Source organism: Mauremys mutica, chromosome 3 (assembly GCF_020497125.1).
Source record: "Mauremys mutica isolate MM-2020 ecotype Southern chromosome 3, ASM2049712v1, whole genome shotgun sequence".
In the NCBI taxonomy this organism is placed as follows: domain Eukaryota; kingdom Metazoa; phylum Chordata; order Testudines; family Geoemydidae; genus Mauremys; species Mauremys mutica.
This window is the reverse complement of record NC_059074.1, coordinates 80575548-80602499: the sequence shown is the minus strand read 5'-3', so window position 1 is coordinate 80602499 and position 26952 is coordinate 80575548.

Sequence of the window (26952 nt, the reverse complement as noted above, 5' to 3'; positions counted from 1 at the left end):
ATTTTATTGATTGAAATATGCTATGATGCAACCCTTTTATTACAGGAAGACTGAAAACATGATGCCAGCACCAGAATGGCTCACTGCTCCAAACATTCACTAGTCAGTTTTTACCCACTTTGCAAGATTACATTTATTTCCAAGCCTATGGCTACTGGTGCCTGCTTTTAAATTGGTGATCATTTCTCTTATTGGCCAGCAGCACAGATATGCTAATTTCAGTGGAATCTGAGGAGATGCTTGCTGTTTAAACTGGTGCAGAAACTGGGTGAGCAGGTGTCAGAGAGACTTGCCATGCTGACAGTTGATGATCAGAGAAAGATCAAAATTAAAAAGGAATTCTTATCTCCATTAAATCTGTGCAGATTCTACCCGTGTGGACAGTTTTGGTATGCAGACTAGCCCATCATTTTTTTATGCTGTGACTATTTTAGAATGTAATGACATAATTTCCTTGGTGTGTGCATCTAATTAATATGTGTGTGTATGTCTGTTTAAACTGGCAGGGTCTGGGCACTATATTTGGATGTTTTCTGCCAATGAGAGTGAAACAATTACTGCAAATGTCAGCTTTAAGTTGTGATATCTTCCTAAAAACAATTATCAGTGGCAGACCAGACATGCTGCATAAGCAGCTGAAGCTGGAATGAGAGTGTGATGGGGCATCTGCCCCACACTGGCAGAGACAGGGTTAAAAACAGCCTAGGGAGGCTGTGCAGCCAATAGAGAGGGGCTGAGAGGAACAGCCAATCAGGGCCCAGCAAGCCCATATAAAAGGAGCAGCAGCTCAAGGAGCAAAGACTGTGTCTCTAGCGGGCTCAGGGACCTGCAGCACCCTGGAGAAAGCAATTGTTGGCAGGAACTGGAGAACAAGAGGAGTTCCTGGCTGACTGCTGGGACTGCGTAATTGCATGCCCTGAGGAAGGGTGAAAAAGGAGCTAGGGCCATGGGAAGGTGACTCAGGGAGAGGAATTTGAGGTGCAGCAGGAGGCTGTGATCCACAGGGTCCGTAAGTGGGGACCTGGAGTAGTGGGTGGCCCCAGGCCCATCACCACTTGCCACTGGGGAATTAGCAACAGAAAGACTTTAAGTGGTAGACATAGAGGTCAGAGATAGTTACATAAGAAATAAAAAGTAAAATCAGTCTAAATCCTGAACTTTATCAGACTAAGCAAGATTTGAATCAAGCAATTTTTGCTCATCCTATTGGATGTTGCAGGAAGGCTACAGTTCTTAATACACAGGATAAATTTCCTTCTCAGCCTGGGACCAGTCTCCCCAGTTCAAAGTCTTTGTCTTCCCAGCATCCTTGTTGCCTTCAGCGTAGGTGGGGGGAGGAAAGAGGTGGTCTTATGATGCCACTGTCCCTTATTTTATACTCTCAGTTCATGTCCGAGGAAAGATACTGGCCCAGACATGTCTTGGTAGACCTTGCTGAGAAACAGAGTTGAGCAATCTCCACTGTGTTGCTTGCACAACTATCTCTTATTGAATTGTAAACTTCTTGTTTACAATTCACTTACTGGTCAATGGTATTTAACACCTGCCTGTGTGTGGATCACCTCCTCTGTTGCCACTGGAGAGCCAGCAGTGGGCCCAGTTTCTCAGCATATTTCAATAATAACCATATCGCAAAATCTTATAACTTAATACACATTAAAGATGTACATATTTTGACAGAACATTGTTTCAGCAGATAATGACCTTCCATGTGGTACCTTACAAGGCATGTCTTGTATGAAATATCACAACCATATACAAGTGATGAATAGGGGGTTTCAGGGTGCTACTTTGAGGTACAGTGCATCACGGACTGAAAGGGTTATTTCACCACATTTACTGGGTTTTATGCCTAGGAAAGGAGTCACAAGCCCTGCTACAGCTGGCCGGGCTAGTGAGAACAACTGTGGGCATTTGTCTTTCATGGTGGCTGTTTCTGCCAGTAAACTAATAGGAGCAGTGCTGCTCAGCCTCGGTACCCCACATTTTGTTATTTCTCAGTCATGGAAAGACTTGCACTTGTCTCCTAGAGCTTTGCTCTTGTAGAGTGATCAAAGCCCTCTTGGGCCACAGTCCTGCAGAGAACTCTGTGCAGGGTGATCCCTGTGTCTGTGCAGAGCCATGTTTAAGTTAGTGGGACTCTGCACAGGGGTCCATCCATGCAGAGTTCATTGCAGGATTGTGGTCTTGGATGTCATTTTGGTGCTGAGAATAGCGTTGGGCATAGCTGTTGTGACGATGCTGCCTGTGGAAGCTAGCTGAGGTCACTCAATTAGGGTGAACTGCAAACAGAATGGGGCAGACAAACCCCCAAAGCTGGTGGATATTCCAATACTTAGATTTACCAAGCCAGCCCAAAACAGCCTCTGTATTATCTCACTGGTTACTCTGAAGTCCAAACAATACAGTTCCCTTAAAGTACCCAGCCTCAAGCCTCCATCCAGATACATGTCAGATATGATGAAGATTACTGAAAATCTCATATAAAAGAAAAGGTTCTTCCAATCTCAAAGGATCAGCCACACACCCAGGTCAAATTATAACTTAGATCTTACCCAAAATACATGCTATAGACAATTCTTGTTAACTAAACTAAAAATTATTTAAAAAGAAAAGAGATAGAGTGTTGGTTAAAAGCTCAACATACATACAGACTTGAATTCAATTCTTGAGGTTCAGGTACATAGCAGAGATGAGTTTGTAGTTGCCAAAAGTCCTTTTAGAAATAGTCCATAGGTTATATCCAATGTCCATATTCAGGGTGACTCCAGTCAGTGACTGGCGATGTCAATCCTTATGGCTTAAGGTTTCCGCCTCTTGAAACCCAAAGCAGATCTGAGATGAAGAAAGATCGTGTCCCAGGGATTTTATGCATTTCCAGCAGCCTTTGGGCCTGAGAAAACAATAGGCTTAACTTCCCTTCTCCCAAACATCATGGCAATTAGCACAGGATAATTTATCCATTAAACAGTTCAGATACAGGTTACCACAACCTTCAAAGAGACATATAGACAATAATACTATTTCACTCAGGTGTCTTCCTAAATATTAATATTCCCTTTTTGATCTTTGAATCAAAGCCACAGCAATAGACAAGACTTGTTTGCTTACATCACAAGACCTGAGCAAACATCTACCCTTCTACCTCTAACAATGCAGGCTTGCATTTCAAATCATTTCAAATTTACATATTTTCCTAACCAGTCTCTAAAGTTGGGCCATAGGTCAGGTCAGTCTGTGAGTTAATTAACTCTTTCTGGCCCTGTGACCTTTCAATGAGATATTATATTATGCTCATAATGTCACAGCTGTCAAGTTATGTTCTGCTTCATGTGGGACATTTTCTACAAATTACATAATGAGGTAATTTGCATATAAGCATTAATAAGTTATGGTCAACACACCGTGCCCCAAGCAGTGGCAAGGGTAGGACATGAAGCTGCACAAGACTAGGTATCTGTGGTTGGGGTAGGTGCTTGAGTGTCTGAGGGGTATTGGGTGGGTCTCCACTGTGGCAGTTGCTGCTGCTGGGATTAGAAGGCTAATGGGAGGTACGGAGCCCTGGGATGCAGAGAACGCCTGGGGAGTATGTGGGTGCTGGGGAGGGAGGCAGTGAGTGCAGAAGCTGCTGGAGGCCAGGAGGCGCCTCAAAGTAGAGGATTCTGGGGTCAGAGTCTCCTCAAGGGTGGGGGGGGGGAAGGGAGGAAGTGGGAGGAGATGCTAGGGCTCTTTGGGGGGTGGATTCCTGGGAGTAGAAGGTGCTGGTTGGGTACCTAGGAGTAGCCTGCTTTAGCTGGCTGCAGGGTGGAGGGAGTTTAGAGCAAGTATTATGCCCATTTCTGTTCTGCTTATGCTGCTGTCCCTGCCCTTGCCACCTTCTCTGGCTGCCACCTCCTTCCAGCTGCTGTTTTGGGTCCTGATCTAGGAAGTTGAGCAGAGAGAGAAGGTGCTTGGCTGCTTGCTCAGCAGGTGCTTCAGCTAAACACCTGCAACCCTCCTGTATCACAGCTGGATGTGACATCTCAGCTGAGCTGTAGAAGTATGTGTCAGGACTGCCGGATGCATGACTCTTAGCAGACCTGATTAGAGTTATGAAAAATGAGCCTGTAATGTGGCTTGGCTCTAGCCCCCTCCATCTGGCCAAACTGTTTTAACTTGATTGGGTCACAAACAAATTTAGCCACAAGTGGTCATTTATAGACAGGGCCTGATTTCACAGTACATGCCAAACTCCTATATGCAGGCAGCTCCATAAGAAATCAAAAGGACGACACGACTTAATGCTTTTGTATTTTTACTTACTAACAGAGTTGTTTTCCTCACAACTGTTGCAGTCTGAATTTGAGTAAATAGGATGGCAGGGGACTATTTCAGTATTTAAAGACAAGATTATAGGCCAATGGGGGCTGCAGGAAGCGGCACGGGCCGGGGAATGTGCTGGCCGCTGCTTCCTGCAACCGCCATTGGCCTGGAGCAGTGAACCGCGGCCAGTGGGAGTCATGATTGGCCGACTCTGCGGATGCGGCAGGTAAACAAACCGGCCCGGCCCGCCAAGGGCTTTCCCTGGTGGGCCGTGTGCCAAGGGTTGCTGATCCCTGATCTACATGATACTTTCCAAACCCTGCATCTGTTTACGTTTGGCTTATTGGAGGTTAGCTTAAATCTGTTAATAATCAATTTAAACTAAACCAGACAGCACCTGTTTAACTAAATTGGTTTAGTTCAACAAGTGTGACATTCTTACCTTGAAAAGCCCTTAATTAAATCACTGCAGCGCTATCTGTAGACAAGCCACTCCTTTGGGCTGTGGACTTAAGTGAGTATTGAGAACTTTTAGGATCTTTGGCACAGACCTGTGATCATTGACTATATGTAAGGTTAAGATTTTGTCATGGTTTATTTTTTTAATAAAAGTCACAGACAGGTCACAGACAATGCACAAAAATCATGGGAGCCAGGACCTGTCCATGAATTTTACTAAAAATAATGTTGGGAGAGAGGGCTGGAGGGATGGGAAAGAAAGATAGCTGGCGCCCCATTGGTGGGCGGGGGGAGGGAAGGACTGACAGCCTCAACCCCACTGCCATGGGGGAGGTGCACAGCCCCACCTTCAGCCCTGTCCAAAGTAGTGGGGTGGGGGCACACAGCAGCAGCTCCACCTCTGGCTACTACCAAAGATGAGGCGATGTGCACATCCCCAGCTCTGGCACTGGCCAAAGCCGTGGGGGAAAGGGGGTGCACAGCCCAGGCTCTGGCAGCAGCCACGGGAGATGGAAGGGAGGCCACAGCCCTGGCTCCAGCCCCAGCCAAAGCCATAGGGCACAGCACTGACTCCAGCCCTGGCTGAAGCTGTAGGGGACAGAGGGGGCACACAGCTGAAGCCCAAGTCACAGTCGGAATCCATGACTAAATCATATCCTTAACTATATCCAATAGAATTATATACTCATGCTACTAGTGGTTTTTATTAATTGGGTATACTGCGTGTAATTAACTGAGTATTGCACTATGTTGCATATTGCCCATTTTAAAGATTTATCTTTTTGGACGTTATCTTGAGTCTTGGAGGCTGGTTCTGTAAGTTGTCAAGCCGTCTTAGTGCCCATTAATTTCAAAGGGAGTTGAACATATCCAGAACTTCCTAGGCGGTTTTCAGCACTTTACAGGATAAAGCTTATATAATGTCAAAGATTTATGTTGGGAAGATCTGCTCTGAATGAAATGATCACTACTTATTGATAATCAGCATAATGAGCCCAGTCCAATTCCTGTTGAAATCAGTGGAATCAGGACTGGGAATACAAGTTTTTTGGCTGTCTACCTTGAAACTCATTAAAAAGATGACTTTGTCTGAAGTTAGATACAATTACTGTAGATGCAAAATACAGCTGTGCATTATAAATCATCCTGTCAGAAAGTTATCTTTACCTAGAAGAAAAAGCCTACCCTTTAATTGTGTCTAACTCGTGTACTGTTAACAAATGACAAGTAGCCATGACAGTTCCAGGATATTAGAGCGACAGAGTGGGTGAGGTATTTTTTTTTTAAGTGGACCAACTTCTGTTGTTGAGAGACAAACATTCAAGCTTACAGAGCTCTTTTTCAAGTCTAAGGGCTTGGCTACACTTACAAATTTGCAGCGCTGCAGCAGGGTGTGAAAACACACCCTCTCCAGCGCTGCAAATTGTGGCGCTGCAAAGCGCCAGTGTGGTCAAAGCCCCAGCGCTGGGATCGCGGCTCCCAGCGCTGTCCGTTATTCCCCACAGGGAGGTGGAGTACGGACAGCGCTGGGAGAGCTCTCTCCCAGCGCTGGCGCTTTGACTACACTTAGCGCTTCAAAGCGCTGCCGCGGCAGCGCTTTGAAGCGCTAAGTGTAGCCACAGCCTCAGAAATGTTCTCAGAGTGTTACAGCTAAGTACAAGATGGAACTTTGCTTAGCATAAGTAGTTAACACGTTTTTCAAAGGACCATTCAAGGTGAAATGATCTGTTAACACCTCTCCAGTCATAAGGGGGAAAGAGGGAAGGGAAAAAGGCTGGAAGGAGGGGTTTTAGTGAGTTACAGATTGTTGCAATAAGCCATAAATCCAATGTATGTCTGTTTGCAAGATACCAAAAATTCAGGCTAAGTTATGAATATAAACTCCCAGACCCATCTTTTGACAGTAGTATGCAGGTTTCCTTTGATGATCAGGACTGTGAGGTCAGATATAGAATATCAGGGGTGGAAGGGACCTCAGGAGGTCATCTAGTCTAACCCCCTACTTAAAGCAGGGTTAGTCCCCAGACAGATTTTTATCCCAGTTCCCTAAATGGTCCCCTCAAGGATTGAGCTCACAACCCTGTGTTTAGCAGGCCAATGCTCAAACCACTAAGCTATCTCTCCCATGATCATTTTGTAGAAGTGTTCACCCATAGGTGATATGATGTTTTTGTCTTTTATCATTATGCTCTGAGAGTTCTTTTGAGAGCATAGTGATTTTCTTGTTGCACCGGTGGTTATTGGGACATTTAGTGCACTGGATGAGGTACACCACATGTGTACACCAATGAATCTTGATAGATCTGTTGTGACAGGGTATTGATCATTGTAGCAGTGGAGATATGTCTACAGGTTTTGCATCTGTTCTGGCAGGATCTAGTGCTGCTTTGAGTTGGTGTATCCTGGTCTGTGGAGATCTTACTTCTGATGATGAGCTTGGAGAGACTGGATGGTTGTTTGAAGGCCAGATGAGGAGGTTCAGGAAAGATTTCTTTCAGGATGTGGTCCCCATCGAATATAGACTGAAGTTGTTTGATATTCCTTATGCGTTCCAGTGTGGGGTGATAGGTGACAACTAGAGGTGTACGGTGGGATGGGGCTTTATTTCTGTTTTGAAGCAGGTTCTCGGTGTATTTGGGTAACCCATTCCATGATGGGATCTACTTCTCTGGAGTGTCCTTGTTTGTTGAAAGCAGTTTAAATGTGTTAAGGTGTATATTCCGGACTTTCTCCTCCGAGCATATTCTGTGTGCCTGGCTATAGATAAATATGTCAAGAAATCTGTTGGTGTGGTTATTGGATCTGTGAAGGTAGATGTGATTAGCCATGGGTTTCTTGTTTTTTTAGTTGTCTGTAGGGTTCCATTGTTGAAGCCAATCCTGGTGTCTAGGAAGCTGACACTAATATGGGAATGTTCTAGAGAGTTTATTGGATGGGGGGTGGCTGTTAAAATTGCAGTGGAAATCTATGAGGGAGTTATAAATCCCTTTCATTTGTGAGTGTCTTTTGCTTTCATTGTTGAATATATCATTTGGGATGTGATTTTTCTTAGGTAGCATATTACTAATAACTCTGTATAACATTACTGGGCTGGGCAAGGGTTTCCTGGCATGCACACACAACATGTGCGCACACACTCCCAGTGACCAAAGGGTGTAGACTCCTGGCTCAGGAAATTAAGGAGTGTTTCTGTTTTTCCAGACTCTGGGGGTATGTCTACATTACAGTTGCTACAGCAGCACAGCTATGGTGCTGCAGCTCTGACACTGTAGCATAGACACTTCCTATATTGACAGAAGGGGGTTTCTGTTGCTATAGTTAATCCACCTCTCTGAGAGGTGGTCGTTTGGTGGAGGGAAAAATTATTCTGTCAGCCTAGCTGTGTCTACATCAGAGACTAGGTCTATTTAACTACATTGCACAGGGTACAACAATTTTCACTGCCTTGAGCAACATAGCTGGGTCAATCTAATTAAGTGTAGACCAGGCCTCGGAAGGAAATTGTGATTGTAATAACAGTGTGTGGTAAACTGACTGCACACTCTTCCAGCAACATATGTGGTTTAATAAACCTGTGGTTGTTCACCAATAGATTGATACAAACTAAGACCCAGAAAGGTCAAAGGTGTCATAAAGAGTTTCCCTTCCTTTTAGTCTGGTTAGGTGCTCTTGTCTCCAGGAAATTTATTGAAATATCAAAGGTTTCTGCCGTGAAGATGCTTCTTAGAGAGCAGAGAAGGCTGTCCTTGGCTCATCTCCTTTGGCAGAAGGAAGACAACAGTAGCTTTTCCATGCAGGGGTTTTGGAGAGCAGGGATTGATGCTGCAGCATAAGCACAGCCTTTCAGATAGGACCTTTCCTGTCCTCTCAGTTGAAGGAGATCTGCTACAGAAAAGTAGTTTATACTGCTTTTATTGTACAGTTGCAAAGAGGGGATTGGTTTCACTCTGCATACACTAATCTGTACATTTTAAAATAAGGTTTTAAAAGAACTTTAACAAATGTGGAAGTTTAAAAAATAATCCTCTCACTAGTCTCATATTTTTTACTTCTCCGAAGAAAGTTAGCAAGTCCTCTTTTTTTCCCCTCCAGCCCCTTTTAAAGTCAATATTTCTCTTCACAGTAAATTGCTCTTCCTCTTGCTGGGGGACAGAACCATACAAATAGCTTCCTCTGAGGCCAAAGCCTGTGCTATTCTATGGGTTGACCAACAAGTCTTAATCTTTTCTGGAACCTAAACTCTTCATATGAGAACTTCCTCAATATACTGATGTATTATCAACTTTAACAAGAGACAGACTCTTAATTGGTCTTTCAACTTCCAAGGATGTAGGAGAACTGCCTGCAAGGCATATTTTTGCTAAGGCAGTGTAGCAGGCCGGTGTGGCTCCCATCCTCCGCGGAGAGGGTTGAGCCCCGGACACAGGAAGAGGTGGGGCTACAGAGTGGTGAGCCCGCCCCTCAGAGGGTCAGGTGGCGACCCGGAAGGATAAAAGCCAGCCCCTCCAGCTCAGTCAGTCTCCAGCCACCGCGGGGAGCAGACCTGCCTGAGGGAGCTCCTGAGGGGGAAGCCGCTGGAGCCCAGAGCCCTTGCCCGGACTGGCTGGAGATACCCCTGACTCGCTACTGGGAAGACCTACCGGAGCTTCCCCGTGCCACCTACGAAGAGGAGCTGCTAGGAACCTCCCCACCACCGTGCTGTTACCCCGAGGAACCCCCGGAGCAGAATTGGCCGGACTTCCCCGAGGACTTACCAGATCTACCCCCCAGCCCGGGGGGGTGAGGAACCCATGCAGTGGGACTTCCCGGGACTGGACGCCATGGACCAGGTAGGCCCCGAGGGGGATATTGGAAGTGGCCCGGGGGCAGCCGACCTCAGCCAGGCTGCTGACCAGACCGTACCCATGTCAGTGTGTTGCGGTCAGGATCCCCACTGACTGTCAGCGGTAGCAACCGCTGTTTAGGGCCCCGGGCTGGGACACAGTGGAGTGGGTGGGCCTGTGTCCCCCCTGCCACCCCACTCACGGGTGGCAGTTATCCCCCTCACGTTTAGTGCTCAGCCCTGCTGCAAGAGGCCTGAGCCTTCCCTGAACTGTTTAGTGCTCAGCCCTGCTGCAAGAGGCCTGAGCCTTCCTTGTACTGTTTAGTGCTCAGCCCTGCTACAAGAGGCCTGAGCCTTCCCTGAACTGTTTCCTGCTCAGCCCTGCTGCAAGAGGCCTGAGCCTTCCTTATACTGTTTATTGCTCAGCCCTGCCACCAGGGGCTTGAGCCCTCCATCTACGGTTTACGGCCCCGCCTTGTAGCCCAAGGCCGGAGCCCGGAGACTCTGACTCTGTTGCCTAGCCTTAAAGGGACAGGACAGAGCCCCCGTGAGACCAGCGGGCCGGTGTGGCTCCCCTCCTCCCCTCAGAGGGTTGAGCCCCGGACCCGCCTGTTACAGGCAGCTACAAGCAATTTATGACCACAATGAGAGATGCAGTGAACTGGCTATGCTGTGGCTCAGTATCATGCTGAAACCCATGTCTTCTGCATATTGTAGCAAAAAAAGGAGAGAAAGATTGTGGAGGGCAACATAAGTCAAAATCTTTATATACACTACTCTGATGGTCCTTGGGGTACTGTGAGTCACCTTGTTACCCCCTGCCTCCAGCATGAGGGAGATTTGTGCTTATCTTAGTGTCAGCTCCCTGACACCACCAGCCTGTTAGCCACCCAAGCACTCTCCTTTGGGCAACACTAGCTCTTATTTTGCCTTGCAGATTAGCAATAGGTGCACCCTAGTCCACAAGCTCCTTTGAAACATTTCCCTGTAGCATTCATCTCCTTATCCATAGAACACTCACAGAAATACCAGGTCTGCTCTCCCAAAAGGAACAATGTACACACCAGCTTGTATGACTCCAGGACAGAACCTTGGTACTTTGATAATAAACATATTATTGTTTTCACTATAAACATATCTAAGATTCAAGTGCCCAAATAAATTTGTTAGTCTCTAAGGTGCCACAAGTAGTCCTCATTCTTTTTATATAAAACAAAATCCATAATATGCTTTCTAGAGCCCAAACAGGTTAATCAATCATAATTTAATGGTGATCCCTGTAGTATGAAGCTGAACCATGGATTCTAAAGCACACTCACCCTAGAGCAAATGCACATACTCTTATTTATTGGAAGGAAAAAACAAGTAGTCTTCTTTCCAAGTTTAAAAATCAGGTTCTGATTCTTCTCTAAGTTATACTTGTTTGTTCCTAATTTGAGAAAGTGGATAATTAGGTGCTCATAATATTGGCATGTTCTATCTCAGGTACATAAATAGCCTCCATTACCATAATATCTGAGCACCTCACGGTCTTTAACATATTTATCATCTTTTTACAGATGGGAAACTGAGGCTAAGAGTGCATCCACAAAGGTACTTAAGCACCCAAGTCCCATTTTAGGTGCCACCGCAATCCACAAAACTCCCACTCAGCTGCTGCTTAACCCTGTAGGTGCCTAAATTCACTCTAGCTACCCTCCATGCTCCTCTCCATCCTTCCCTCCCCATTCCCATCACTGCTCTCTCCTTAATGGCCCCTGTCCTTTTCTTTTGTCTTCTCTTTTAGCTAATCCTTTCCTGCCTTCCCTCTTTGCCCCATTCCTGTCTTATAATAGATAAAGTAAAATAAATGAAAGTGTACCCCCAAAAGTTTAGAACAAACAAATCATGGAACTAACATGACATTTTAAAACCATCACACTTGAATGTGCTTGATGTTATATACCTTTATTACCTTTTATCTATCTATTTAGACTGAAAATTCTTCAAGGCAGGACCATCTTATGCATGCACATGCATGTATGTGTGCGCATGCAGTCCCTAACACAGTGGGAATCCCGGTATTAATTGGGGTCTAATGGAATATAAATGAATAATCAAGTTCTATACCAGAAAAAAAGATACAGTAGTGGTTGATCTGATCCAATACTCACAAATAAAACAGCCTGTGTATACTTAATTTCAGAGTTACTTTTCTTTAAATGGTTTGAATTTTATACAATCTTTAGGATTTTAACAGTCTCATATGACCAACTGTACTACTAAAAACATAGCCTTATAGATCCAAAGTAGCTTAAGTTTGTTGATTGTAAGGACATTCAATAGGCTGTTTGATAGGGCTTTTGGGTAGGGCTGATGGTGTGGCGTTTGGATGAAGTGGGGTACTGGCTAGTACAAAAACTTATTGTGTTATGCTGCTGAATGGATCTTAATATGGATTGTGAATTTAATTGTTGTCAGGGTGCCTAGAGACGGTCTATAGGCATTGGTTGTGTATAAATGGAAATAAGCTAAATGGAATTTTTCTTGGAAGATTCACTGTTGCATGCTAAACATGTATAAAATTCATTCATTTTAGTCTAATGTGTCAGCATTTCTCTCCAACTTTTGGATTGTACTTGGCACAACAGACTATTTTCTACCCTTAGTTATTTCAGAATTAGAAATGCTACCCATAATTCAATTATGCTATTGGTGGGATGTTAAGGCTCAGTCCTGTGAGGGGTTCAGTACCTTCACCTTTGGTAGCAATTGAGGATAGTAAGCACTTTGCTGGTTTGATGCCCAAGTGAGAAAGAAATATGGTTTAATATAATTGACTGACTTGGCTATAGATATGCAATTAAACAGTGTTTGAATTGATTTGTTTTGAATATTTTATAGGGCAATTGATATACCACTAGGAAAGCACAATATGAATGCGAGGACAGGTGGCGGGCTGAAGATGATAGGTGGCATCAGCTTGCTGACAGAAGGCAAGAGGCAATGGCGAGGCTACTGGAGGAACAAACTGATATGCTTCAGTGTATGGTTGAGGTTCAGGAAAGGCAGCATGAGCACAGACTGCCGCTACAGCCCCTGTGTAACCAACCACCCTCCTCTGCAAGTTCCATAGCCTCCTCACCCAGATGCCCAAGAACGCGGAGGGGGGGCCTCCGGGCACCCAACCACTCCACCCCAGAGGACTGCCCAAGAAACAGAAAGCTGGCATTCAATAAGTTTTAAAGTGCAGTGTGGCCTTGTCCTTCCCTCCTCTCTCCCCCCCCCCCCACCTGGAGCTTCCCTCCTCCTCCACCCCTTCTGGGTAGTTATCCCCCTATTAGTGTGATGAATTAATAAAGAATGCATGAATGTGAAGCAAAAATGACTTTATTGCCTCTGCAAGTGGTGATGGAAGGGTGGGAGGGGAGGGTGGTTAGCTTACAGGGAAGTAGAGTGAACCAAGGGGGTGGGGGGGAGTTCATCAAGGAGAAACAAACAGAACTTTCACACCATAGCCTGACCAGTCATGAAACTGGTTTTCAAAGCTTCTCTGATGCGCACCACGCCCTCCTGTACTCTGCTAACCGCCCTGGTGTCTGCCTGCGCGTAATCAGTGGCCAGGCGATTTGCCTCAACCTCCCACCCCACCATAAACATCTCCCACTTACTCTCACAGATATTGTGGAGCGCACAACAAGCAGTAATAACAGTGGGAATATTGGTTTCGCTGAGGTCTATCCGAGTCAGTAAACTGCACCAGCATGCTTTTAAACGTCCAAATGCACATTCTACCACCATCTTTTGCCTTGTTTGAAATTTTTTCCCAAGTATTTGTCATTTGAAACTGAATCCTACTGTGGATTCTATACTACATTGATTTTTGACCTTTTTTCAAAATCTACTGACTTTCAAGTGATCACCTTCCTTTTTCATTTACCTTGTTATGTTTTAGAGGGTTAGTTATTTGTATAGCACCATGTGTGTGCATGGAGACTTACAGGGTCCCTTTTCCAATGTGGTTATCATGTAAATCAGACAGAATACAACACGTAACAATAGAAGACCATGGCATGTGGAGTACAGAAGAAATAAAGACATCAAAACACAGGGTTCATAAATGTAAGAAGGTTTAGAATTCAAGGTGTTGGCTTGATTCTTAAATATTGATCCTTTACATACTAAGTTAGACAAGTATCTTTAACTAATATTAAATAAAATAATAATGAAAAGTGGTAAGAAATTATAGGGCTGGTTAAGGTCATGGGAGACAATGAGGTGGCAGAAGGATAAGAGCCCTATGGATCACAGAGGAAGAAAGGGATCAGTGGAAGGTAGCACTGATAGCAATTAGCAAGGCAGAATGAGCCACGAAAGGGCACACTGACAGAAAATTAATAGTGGCTCTTCAACGATGTCAAAGGCAAGAAGGAGGTATGAGGAAGTGACCCTTAGATGTGGTGGTAAGGAAGAGCTAACTGATGATTCCGAGGGCAGTTCCAGTGGAGTAGAAAGGGCAGGGTATACAGGAAGAAGACAGAGGTGGTGATAGAGAGGGAATAGGACTTCTGCCTTCAAATAAAGAAGGAAAGCAGTTAGAGGAGAGTGATTCCTAAGAGCAGAAAGAGGATTAATGGAGAACAAAGCAGTAGGAAACAGGGCCAAGTCAAGGGGCTGAAGACAGATAGAAACCTGATGAACAGAATTCAACAAAAGTGTTAGCGGAAATTAAAAAAAAAATCAAGAAGAGGGGAAGGGGGGGGGGAAGAGCTCCTCTGATCCTGACAATTTTACCTCTTATGAATTTGCCTAGAAAGTCAAAGGCAACAGACAGTAGCCAAGGATTAAAAGTGTAGGATGGAGAGAGAAGAATGAGACTGGTTAGCCAGAATAAGAGCAGAACAGAAGGAAGAGAAAAAGGACTTAGTGGAAATGGCAAGGTCTTGGGACTTCCTCCCCAAGTAGCAGAGGGAGACCAGGAGTGGACATAAATGGATAAGGGGAGAACCAAGTCTGAACATATGGAGAGGGCAGAGTGATAGATAAAGAGAACAAAGTAGGTAAGTGTAGAAGAAAAAGGTAGAGCTGAGAGTAGTAACTATTAGACAGGGTAGAGGGCCTGGAGATTAAAAAAGAAAGGGGGTAGAGAGAGTAGCAGAAAGTCCAGGGTTCCAAGATTGACAGTCACTGAAGGGATGAGTGATAGGGAAAGAGGAGAAAGTGTGACAATCAGAAAGGGGAAACTGAAATGGAGAGGTTTGAGAATACCAGGTGAAAGGTGACAAACACAGCAAGTGAGAGAGTCAGAGAGCCAGGAGGAAGTGAGAGGAAAAATGGAGCCACTGGGGTCAGGTGGCTCAGAAGGCAGATGAAAAGCTGGGTATTGAAGTGTAAGTATCTAAATAAGTGGCTTGGTTTTCTGAGGGGCTGAGCACCAACACTTTCTTGGTGAGAGCACCACCTCTGAAAATCATGCCATTTAAGCCCTCTGCCAAATTAATCCCTGCTGTAACTCCATTGGCTGCAATGGAGTTATCCCAGAGATTAATGCAGCCCTTGGATACAACAGTGATGGGAGCTATATAAGTACTTAGACATCTAAATATCAGTGTATATAATATTAGGCACTGAAGTTTGAAGCTTTTGTCCTTAAACTCTCTGCCTCCCTCCTCCTGCCACGAGGAGAGAGAAATACTTGCTCATTTTCATACAGCAATTTGTACTTTGACAGTTCCCCTTTCATCTGAGGGAGAACTACAATGTGTATTCTAGCATTTTCTGGCACCCCCAACTCCACTCTCCACTCTGGTTTCCTATAACAACCTCTTATTTTTTTAAACAGTGAAAACTTCATTTTCCTACAGGGGATTCAGAGTTTTTAGAACACATATCCAAAACTTCAATTTATGCATGAAGAAACTAAACAGTCTTTCCTTTATAATGTTTTATTTATGCCTCAGACTAGGCATGGCTGCTTTTAGTACTCCAGTGCAACAAAGGACCTTTGAGACAGACTTTTAACATTTGTAACAATGTTGTTCAAGAATCAAGACATTCTGGGATTGTGTTCCAGGAGGACTTTATGGGAGTTGACTTGATGTAACTTCAGGTTTTAAGCTTCACCCCCATCACAATCCAGAGCAAAATCCAGATTAGTAAGGGATTGTGTCATCACCTGGCCTGAAATCTTGGGTGCCTCACAATGCTTTGCTGCTGCAGCTCCCAACCTGCACTGCTCACAATCAGCAAGCAGGTCAGACCCTACGTGTCTGTGTATGGCTGCAGCCTGCCACCAACACTCCAGTCACACTCTGGCTTCCACCATCCCTGGTTACCACTTGCAGGGTAACCCAAACACACTCCCAGTTCTGGATTCCCCGCCAAAATATGTGTTCTGTGCTATCCAGACCTCTCCTGGACAGTTCAGCATTTATAGGTCCTTTGCCCTTCTAAGAGGTCCATGTACAAAAATTTGCTACTTTTATTCCAGAGGGAATTCTGTGCCTAAAAATACTACACCAAAAAAAAATTATTTGCACAATATTTTTAAATTTTGCAAATGTTATTTGTCAAATAAATGTGGCTTCAGAATGGCAGTGAGGAGCACAGGTCCCTGGCTGCACTGAGGTAGGAGATCACTCTGAAGCACCCACCTCCTCTGGTACAGGGACGTGGCAGTGAGACTGAACCTGACCCTGATACTGTGCAAGGGCCAGGCCTACCCCAGAAGCACCCTGGTGCCCTTCCCCTTTGCACCAGGCCAGGCACACCATGTGTGGGTGGGCAGGCTCAGCCCAGCATGATCTAAGTGTGGAGGGGCTTGGTGTGGGGTGAGAGGTTTCTGTGTGGGGCAATTTGGGTGCGGACGGCTCAGTGGGAGATCTGGATGCACTGGTGTTCTGGGTGCAGGGGCAATGGGACTCTGCAGGGGATTGAGGTAAAGATGGTTGGGGCTCAGCTGGTGGGGGTCTGGGTGTAGGGAGATGGGGCTCAGCGGGGGGGGAAATCTGAGTGAGGAGGCTCAGGGGGGGTTCCGGTTGTGGGGCAATAGGGCTCAGCAGGGGGAGATCTGGGTGTGGGAGATTGGGGCTTGATGGGGTGGGGGTCCAAGTACAGCTGGTTGGGGCTAAGTGGGGTGGGAGTCTGGGTGTGGGGGTTCATGAGGGGGGTCCAGGTATAAGGGCTTGGTAGAGTGAGGATTCAATTGGCCTGCTTAAATGCTAAATGCTAAAATGTTTGCTAAAATGCAGATTGATCTGTTCCTGCCTCCCTTCCATTGCCAAAGTACAATCACTTGACCAGTCAATTGCCAATCAACTTTGACACCTGGCTAGAGGTGTCAGCTTTTCCTTTGTCTTTGAGAAACAGGTTTACCCTTTCCCCAGACTAGTTTGGTAAATGTACTTCAGTCATTTCAGCTTACGTTCATGCTACACACATTTCACCATAATATTATCGACCAGTGTGGTGTTAGTTTTCAAATGATACCTCACAAGGCATATTTTGTACAAAGATAATTACATTAGTGTGCAAGGTGTCAATACAGGGGTGCACTTGGTCACCCACCCCTAACTCCCCCAAAGATAAACAAACAAACCCATTTGAATTCATATAACTATAATATGTCATCATAACACTAGCTTTATTTTCATTCATCTGAACCTTCAATGAGCGCATGACCCTAAATTTCTTAATTCCAAAGTATTTTACTCTTAGGGGGGAAAAAGATGCAAGCCCAATGGAACCAGATTTCTCCAGCCTTCCTCATAGGACACCCATGGTGTAAAGTTTCTACTAAGTGAGTAAAGGGGACCTAATCTGGCCCTTAATGAGTTATTTTAATAAAAGCACATGACATCTATTTATTGGTAGTGTCAGTTTATGACCCCAATTAAGCTACCGTTAGCAGGTGACCCACAATTAATGGAAAAGTGATTATTTCCTGTGGCCCAGTTTTATAAATGCATTATCGACAGGTTAGGCTAGATGACCCTTGTGGTCTCTTCTAGCCCTATGATTTACACATGGATTTTTACACTGGGAACAATTACGTACCCACACTGTCTAATGGAATAAGCTTCAATTACCATGACCTTTGGTCTACTAAACCTTTTGCTTCCATTGTTAATTATATGTGCATTGTAGTTAGTTTGGAAGAGGATAATTTGATTACTTTTAAAGCCCATCTAGCCTGCTTTCTACTTATGAAGAAATGGATTTACTACATGGGGTAGAGAATTGTTAAACCAAAAAATCCTGGAAAGAAGTAAAGATATGTAACAGTGAAAGAGGGAGACTAAAATTGGCCAACATATAACTGAAATGCTAAAGAAAGGGTTAGCAAGCAAATAATGGTTAGGACAAGAAACAATATACTACAGAGTGAAAGATATGCACTAATGTATGTATAGTTTGTGTTTGCTTTTCTTTTTTTAGTAAGTGAATGTGGCGGTGTTGAAAGGACCTAGACGGACAGCCATTGAAAACAGAATCTCCTGTAGATTAGAACCACTGCAACATGGATCGTAGCTGTGCCAGGTTCCCCCTACTGAGACAATACGCATCATTTTTGATCTGGAGGAACCATCCAGGCGTCAGAGTGTAGTATGGGAGAAAGTGTGGTCTCGGGCATTGTACTGGGACTCAGGAGACTGTGGTTCTATTTCCAGCCCTACCACTGACCAGTGGTGTGACCTTGGGCAAGTCTCTTCACCTCCGTGTCTTTGTTTCTCTCCCTCTTTTTGTCTATCTCATCAATTTAGATTGTAAGCTCTTCCCGACTGGGATTCTCTCACTGTGTTTACAGTGCCTAGCGCAATGTAGGCACTACTGTAATACAAATAATAATGGCGGTGTCTAAGATGTTTCCATATACAGATATTGCCAAATTAGTTAGTGCCAGTTGTGACAGGGATTTGTGTCATCTCTTGATGTGTGCCCATTAGGAACAAGGCAGAGATCACTAACTTATTTCATATAAAAGCAGCAAAGAGTCCTGTGGCACCTTATAGACTAACAGACGTATTGGAGCATGAGCTTTCGTGGGTGAATACCCACTTCGTCGGATGCATATTTCCTATAGGCATTTCATGTAGGCTGGCAGGATAAGAATTTGACATAACTACCTTTTTGGACTGGATTTTTCATAATAGTTGATAGAAAGATTTCAAACCACTTGGTGAATATTGTACTTGAGCCCATGCCAGCCTCATCCATCTCCGCAACTAGAAGTACTACTAGGTTGCTGTGGAAAATTCAAAGGCGCTCAGTTGGAACAATAACCTCTTGGGTAACGGATGCTGACCCCTGCCAAGTGTCACAGATCTTCTACCTCATCCTGTGGTGGTGGTGGTGGTGGTGGTGCTGCTCCTCAGTTTGCCTTTCTGGTAACAGTAGTTTAGTCCTCTGGCCAAACTGAATTATACCCATTCCAGAGTAACAAAGATCCAAAACAAACAGCCACTCTGGCACAGAGCCCAGGGAAACAAGCCACTTCTTGGTCAGGTTCTTTCTTTACAGGTATTTCTTCTAGGATCCAATTAAACTCAGTAGCTGCTGTACAGAACGTAAGTGACAAACATAAAGGGTTTCCACCAAGTAATACCTGTCCAGATCCTCAGCTACCTGGTCCTAGGCTCTCTGCCAGTTTATGACAAGCTCCCCTGCTGGCTACAGTGGGAACTTCCTCCATTTGTCTACTAGAAGCGCTAACCCTGCTGGGCCCCTGGAAGGTAGCAAATCTTCACTCCAGGCTTTGTAAGCTCTGTTTCAATGCTCAGGGCCACTTCTTCAACCGGTGGGTGGGGACAGGAAGGGGGGAAATCCCATAAACACACCAAAAATGAATGAACTCCCCTGCCTGAGATTTCTCTTTCCTATGTGCCTCAAGTCTCTAAAACACTTTTTAGTACAGCTCAGACTCCTTCTAGGGCCCATCCTGGAGAGAGACCCCAACTACTACTGCTGTACTCACATCTTTCTTTTTCTGTGTAGAAACCCACAACAGGTCTAGCTTCAATCTTATACTGAAAAAATGGAGGAGCTCTTTTATATCTGTCCACTTTCCCAGCAAGCATTAATCTCCAGCCTATACATCCCATCAGTCCATCTAAAATACAATCTCAGAATGCCTTGCTATTTGAACAAGATTGTGACAAGTCATAAGCCTGCCTCAATGTTCCTTTTGATGCAAAGGGGTTCTAGCCTTTTTTTTAAACCCTTTGCCATGTCATGTTACTGGGACAGAAATAAAGTGCATTTTCTTACTAGCACTCCTTTGTGGCACATGTTTATTAGGGGGTAGCAAAAGTAAATTAAATCTTTAGTTAAAAATTGAGCAAATGAAACCATCTGAATTCCTCAGTTTAGAAGGGAACCTGGCAGAGAACTAGAGGCAGGGATAGATTAAAGTTTCCTGGGGTCCTGAACCAGAGCAAGTGGCCTGCTCCTTCTGCGTGCAGTCCTGCCCACAGCCTCACCCCTTTCTGCCCCTTCCCTGGGGCCTGCCCCCATTCTCCCCACTGCAGCATTGCAACCCCTTTTGCTCCTTTCTGCCCCCCGCCCCATGTGGCCCCAAGACTGGAGAAGCTCTGTCCCCCACGCCACAGCCCTGGGTGGAGGCATGCATGTACACGGTTCAAAAAGGGCAAGGCTGACTAAATTATCTTTCTGACCACCTCTAAAGCTCTTCTATTTATTATGTTGATTGTTGTTACAGGGTGCCAGCCAGAAGAGAGATGTAGTCCCCTAGCTACACACTAACCAATTGCTAATGGTACTTTTCACTTATCACCTCTGATGGGGTATGTACCCAATGCACTAATGTGGACCTGAGATGCCAATTAAGATACCATGCTGCACCTAGAAAGGGAGTCAAGCTTAACTGATCATGAAGCCCAGCTGGGCAGGAGCAGACTGATTAGTATGGGGAGAGGAAGTTTGTAGCAGAAAGAGGCTGCAGGGAGAGAGTGACTATAGACTCTCTCTGGGAATAGAGGGAAGTGAGAAGGAAGCCTGCGGGTGGGGGGAGAATAAACTCTGGGAGCCTAGCCAGACTAGAAGGCTGAGAAGAAAAGCTGGGCTGCAGAAGAAGGGAAAACCCCTAGGCAGTGGGCCCTGTCACTTTATCTTCTCAGAATGAAGGTATGCTCAGCTGACAAAAGAGTTTAGATTAGAACAAGGAATTCTTTGCAAAGTTCAGTAGCATCTCAGCACCTAGTACAATTCCAATAAACAAACAATAGTCAACAATTTGGGGACAAGTCTAGAAGGACTGGAGGAGAGTCTACCCTCTGCATACACTTTCTCCACTCTAAATGAGAAATATTGGGATTTGTATGCTTCAGCCTAAGTGCATGTCATATGTTACCATTAACCATGTATAGTGGGTTTTCTCAAAAGACAATGAAATGGAAATGAGATAGTGATGAGTTTTGCATAAATCCTTATTAGATAAACACTTCCTACCCTTCATCATAATCCTTTCCAGTCCCTTATATCTAATTTGACTTAAATCCCTTTGACATTCATCCATGAACTGGATCTTAATAAGAGGAGACAAGTCTCATAGAATTCTGCAGAGCCATCCTCTTGTACTATGTGAAAACTGGGAACATCTAAATAAGAGATGCTTAACCACTGCTAGTGGTCTAGCAAAAAGAGGCCTCTCTCCCCCCTTCTTTGTTTAACTAACTAGTCATTAAACTGTGAAGTGGGAAATGACCAAAAAAAAAAAAAGAAGAAAGGAGGAGATAAAAGATTTATCCCCTCATTATTTCCAGGATCAAGACACAGTCTGTTGAAGACAGAAGAGACATCCATTTGAGGTCTGAGATGACCATTCTCCCCTTCAGGTCCATTTGCTGTCATTCACTCTGAGTTCTTCTGGTGAGACCCAGGCTGTAGCCACACAAATCTTCCACAAATCTTGTTTCCCTAGGGGGCCTAGAGCCTGCAGACACAGTCTACAAAGTGAGCAGGACTGGCAGAGTATCATTATTATTATTTGTTATGTTTGTATTACCACAGTGCCCAGTCATGGACCAGATCCTCATTATGCTAGGCCCTGTACAAAACACCGGACAAAAAGCCTCTAAAGAGCTTACAATCTAAGTATAAGACAAAAGAAAACAGATGGACACAGGCAGATAGGGGAAGGAACAATGAGACAATCTTGGTCAGTATGGTAGGCTGAGATCTCCGCACACCAGCAGAATAACCATTATCAATTTTTTTTGTAGGCATAATAGAGAAGGTGTTTTTTTTAAATGAGGGATTTGAAGGAAGAAAATGCATTAGTTTTGTTTATGGAGCTCCTCCCAAGCATGGGAAAAAGCACAAAGGTGCTTGTCTGAAAATTTAACAAGTGGTGGATGGGGCTACCATCATAGGGCTGATTGGAGGTGAGAGTCAACATCTCATTACTGAATGAGCACATCTACCAAGTTGCCTTAATTGCCTCCTATAGAGCCCTAGTCAGAGTTTGAAGACTTTCTCTCCCAGCAAGTAGCACTACTACTACCTGCTCTCCCTTGCATGAATGCTCCGTTAGTATTGGAGGGGAATAGATTGTACCCTTGTGTCTGCGGGAGCAAATCAAGCTCTCTGTTTTTAAAAGAGATGAGACTGTATTGTCCGTCCACCTCAACAAGGCCCTACCAACCTCCTCCAAATATTGTGTAATGCTAATAGAACTATTTCCCATGCCTCCATGAACTAAATCAGACAATAGTGCTTCTGTCTATGTCTTCAGCTAAGTCTGCCCTTGGATAACCCAAAGGAAGCGAGGAGGTTTTTCTCAATGGATAGAGCTGAGCATCTACATTCTCCTTCTGTATGCACTGATGGATGTGAAAATGACTCTTTTAACCATCATCCTCCCATAGTTACTTGTTAATTAGTTGGCAGATACAACTTGCAGGCACCATCAAACATATAAAATAAGTAATTATGGTCATCCAAATCATTTTTGTCACAAGAACACTACCATGCCAGGGAAGGACTGGAAAGCATATCCACTCTTCTGCCTTATTTGAAATTTGGACAAAAACAGGAAGGAAATTTGACATGGAACAACCATTTGTCAACCAGATATTTGGGGGTAGATCCTCAGCTGGCATAAGTTGTCATTATTCCATTGACTTTCAAAGCAATTAATGGATCAATCCCAAGCTACATCAAAGACCAGATTTCAATAAATGAACCAAGACAACTATGCTCTTCTAGAACAATGCAGATCACACACAACAAAGCATGTGAGAGCTAGGGACAAAGCCATTCTCTGATATTATGGAATGCACTTCCAGAGAAGATTAGGTGAATTTAGAGTCTGATCATCTTTAGAAAATGTTGCAAAGCCTTTTCCTTTGAGAAAGCCTTTCCATCATAAGTGACAACTAAAACACCTCTCTTATTCCCAGCCCTCTACCAACCTCTGTCACTGAGGGGTTTTTCTTATAAGAGGAATTGGGTCCTGCCTCACCTGTGTCTGATCAGCTAAGGTCAGGTGATTATAAAAGCCAGCAGGTGGGCCAGATGGGTGTAGGACTCAATTCAAGTCTAGGCATTATATATGGCATCTTTATTACAACCTCTTTGTGTGTAACACAGATAACACTACAGCATTTCACCAGCAGCTAAGAAAGAAATTATTGGACTCAACCTTTAGGCAACAGTCAGAGGAAATAGAGAAGATGGGAAAACTAAACAAATATATGGAGAATGCTGGGAATTTAGTGGGTGGGAAAACCCCCCAAACGCCTCGTGTGAATAGGATTAAAATAAGGATAAAGGAATTAAGAGAAAAGAAAGACCTAAAAGAAATTAGTATATATAGTCATGGGAAAATGCATTATAGGGGGAAAAACACTCCCCCACATAAAAATGTGGAACTTTACAATGTAATTAAAAGAGGAAAATGAGCGCTAAATGGATTAAAATCAATATATATGTTATAAATGGAGAAAAAACATTGCCAAATTTTTATGGATGGGTCTAAAGATGAGAAAACTGGGAGTATGGGGACAGCATTCTGTAGCATAAAGAAATCCATTCGACTATGAAATTTTATAGCCTTATGATGGCCGAACTAGCAGGGATAATGTTGGCATTACACCGAATGTGTGACCTACCTCCACTGTCATCTTGTCAAATTCACTATCAGCACTACTGGAAATCCAAAATGAGAATTCAGATGGCAGAAATTATTGAAATAATTAATGAAAATTTGTTAACAAAGTTGGCACAGATGGGAATAAATATTGAAATAGCATAAATCCCAGTCATGTTGGGATAGCAGGAAATGAAGACACAAAGTATGCTGTAAAAATGAAAAACATTGACAAAGATCCCTGTAAGTAAACAGGAGTTAAAAACCTAATTTAAAAATAAACTAGGAGAGTAGTGGCAGGAAATATGGACAGAAGAAACAAGGGGAGAAAAGTACTTGAAGTAGGCTCTAGAACTGAAAATGCTGACATACTGCAGGAACCTGAGGAAAAAAGTGAGGTAGCTCTATTCCAAATACTGGACCCTGTGACTTAAAGAATAATTTGACCTTAATTAATAAACACCAAGATGGGCTGTGTGAAACATGTAAGATCAAAGAAACAATTGAGCACATCTTTTGGGAGTTTATATTGTGTAACATTGATAGGTGGATTTTGTATGACATTCACGCACCGTAAAGAGACAAAGTTTACACTAAAATCCCTGGTCGGAGCATCAGGAAAATGGGGTATCTATTGAGCAAGCAATGTTACAATTAAAAAAAAAATACTGGGAAAAGAGAGACTGTAACTATATATCATGAAATCCTGCCCCTGACGATTATAGACTTAGAATGTGAGTCTGCTACACCATACAATACAAGATTAATAAGATGAAGATGATATGGACAGAGACCTGTCAGAAGCAGGAGGCCCCTGGGTGGGGAAAAAGGGAAGGGAGAGGAGAAAGGTACAGGAAGCAGGTTGGTGTCTCTGGCAGGTCCTGGAACAGGGTGACATACACACATCATAGACTGTTCTAATCTGGGTTGAATAGTCAGTGATGTTGTGCCTAGGTTTGCCCAAATGAAAATTGAATTAGTAAAGCATGATAGATGGAGAGCAGGTTTGGGCCCTTAAGTAGGTCTGTGGTGGGCTTTGCTGACAGCAGTAATATTTGTGGCTTTAGAAACCTAAAATGTATATCCTGCTTTGAGACAAATCTCTCTAAAGATCTGTATGAAAACTGTGTACTGTTATGAACTGGGTTCAACCTTGTTAGGGGTTGAGTTAAAACGTCATTAAAACTGATCTGTGACCATGCATTTTACTTGATATATAGTTACAGTCTCTCTTTTCCCAGTATCAATGTTACACAATATAAACTCCCAAAAGATGTGCTCAATTGTTTCTTTGATCTTACATGTTTCACACAGCCCATCTTGGTGTTTATTAATTAAGGTCAAATTATTCTTTAAGTCACAGGGTCCAGTATTTGGAATAGAGCTACCTCACTTTTTTCCTCAGGTTCCTGCAGTATGTCAGCATTTTCAGTTCTAGAGCCTACTTCAAGTACTTTTCTCCCCTTGTTTCTTCTGTCCATATTTCCTGCCACTACTCTCCTAGTTTATTTTTAAATTAGGTTTTTAACTCCTGTTTACTTACAGGGATCTTTGTCAATGTTTTTCATTTTTACAGCATACTTTGTGTCTTCATTTCCTGCTATCCCAACATGACTGGGATTTATGCTATTTCAATATTTATTCCCATCTGTGCCAACTCTGTTAACAAATTTTCATTAATTATTTCAATAATTTCTGCCATCTGAATTCTCATTTTGGATTTCCAGTAGTGCTGATAGTGAATTTGACAAGATGACAGTGGAGGTAGGTCACACATTCGGTGTAATGCCAACATTATCCCTGCTAGTTCGGCCATCATAAGGCTATAAAATTTTATAGTCGAATGGATTTCTTTATGCTACAGTTTCAAACTTGTAAGTAGCACAGGCAAGGCGTGTTATTCTTATGTTTGTTTTCTCAACCTGTAAATGTTCCTTTTTGCTGAGAGGATTTTTACCTCTGTTTGCTGTAACTTTGAAACCTGAGTCTAGAGGGGTTTTTCTCTGGGCTATATAAATCTAAGTACCCTGTAAAGTATTTTCCATCCTGATTTTACAGAGATGATTTTTTCCTTTCTTTTTCTTTAATTAAAAGCTTTCTTTTTTAAGAACCTGATTGATTTTTCTTTGTTTTAAGATCCAGGGAATTGGGTCTGAACTCACCAGGAGTTGGTGGGGGAAAGGAGGGGGGAATGGTTAATTTCTCCCTCTTTTAAGATCCAAGGGGTTTGGATCTGTGTTCCCCAGGGAAGGTTTTGGGGGGACAGAAAGTGTGCCAGACACTGATTTCTGGCTGGTGGCAGCGTTACCAGATCTAAGCTAGGAATTAAGCTTAGAAGGGTCCATGCAGGTCCCCACATCTGTACCCTAAAGTTCAGAGTGGGGGAGGAAACGTTGACACTTACATTGGCAGTTGGTGCCTCATTCTTGTCAATTTCAGGGCTGCATGCATGGGTAGCCGGTTACCTGGCTGTTGGGGGAGGCTAGTCCCCAGCCCCTCCCCTTGTGCCCGAGGCCCCTCTTCTCCTCCTCCCCTTCTGCCCCCCTCCCCTCCATGTGCTCCCCTCAGGAGTCCAGCACATCCCCAGCCCTGGGCAGTGCAGCCAAAGCACCCACAGCCCTGGTGCTCCAGGCAGCCAGGTGGCACGGTCCAAGCGCCAGGTAAGCAGCGGAGCCCCAGCGCCAGCCATCCTGGGTCCAGGACAGTGCAGGGAACAGGAGAAGGGGGCCTGCCTGGGGGGCAGAGCATGGGCGGGTCCACGCTAGGCTATTTAGGGAGGCACAGCCTCCACCAGCCTATGATACTGGCTGCCCATGGCTCCATGGAATCCTGATATTGACAAGAAAGCTGCTTATTGCTCAGGCTGTCACCATGGGGCAGGTAGGGGGCTCCTGGCTCCCAGCTGGGCTGCTACCCAGGCTCCCGGGTCCCAGCCAGGTTATGTTTGCCCAGCTCCCCACTGGGAGCCTGGATGCTGCCCAGGCTTAGGGTGCATAGCTCCTCACTAGGAGCCTGGGTGGACGCCCTGCTTCTGGTGGGGAGCGGGGAGCCAAGAGCCTGGGGGAGGGAAGAAGTTAGGATGTGCACCCCTGACAGAAGGAGGGCAATGTGGACATGAACCACCACAGTAATTACTGCAGTGGCTGTAAGTCGACCTAACATAGGTCTACAGTACAAACGTATATAGGCAAGTCCTCAAAAGAACAAATGCAAAATAAGATTAAAATTGATTATTTAAATCAAGGTTTCCTGCTTGCTGATTTAAATCATTATTAAAATTGGT